This window comes from Penaeus monodon, chromosome 33 (assembly GCF_015228065.2).
Source record: "Penaeus monodon isolate SGIC_2016 chromosome 33, NSTDA_Pmon_1, whole genome shotgun sequence".
Taxonomy (NCBI): domain Eukaryota; kingdom Metazoa; phylum Arthropoda; class Malacostraca; order Decapoda; family Penaeidae; genus Penaeus; species Penaeus monodon.
In genome coordinates, this window is record NC_051418.1 from 25,415,507 (window position 1) to 25,415,949 (window position 443).

Here is a 443-nt window from a genome sequence, read left to right on the forward strand (position 1 = left end):
GGGGGAGGGGGAGTGAGAAGGGGAAAAGTGGGGGGAAGGGTAGAGGAGGAGGGGGGGAGGGGAAAAGATAGGGTGGGGAGGAGGTCGACCACCCTGGAGTTTATTAAGGGTAGGGGGTAGCAAGGGGGGGATAGAGGTGAAGAGGGGGAGGGGGGTTAATAGCCTAAGGTCATGTCAGGGACGCAGATGGGTTAGGGGGGGGAAGGGGTCAGAGGAGGGGGGTCAGAAAGGAAGGGGGGGTAATGAGGGGGAGCGTGGGGGAGGGGAGGAGGTCCGAGGGGCGTGTAGCAAGGAGAGAGTGGGAAGGGGAGGGGGGGGGGGGTCAAGGGGTTGGGTGTGGGGGCGTGGCGTGAGGGGCGTGTGGGGTGGAAGGGCTTCGAGAGGGGGCAGAGGGAAGGAACATATGGATGACGAGGAGAGAAGGGGAATGTGAGAGGGAGGAC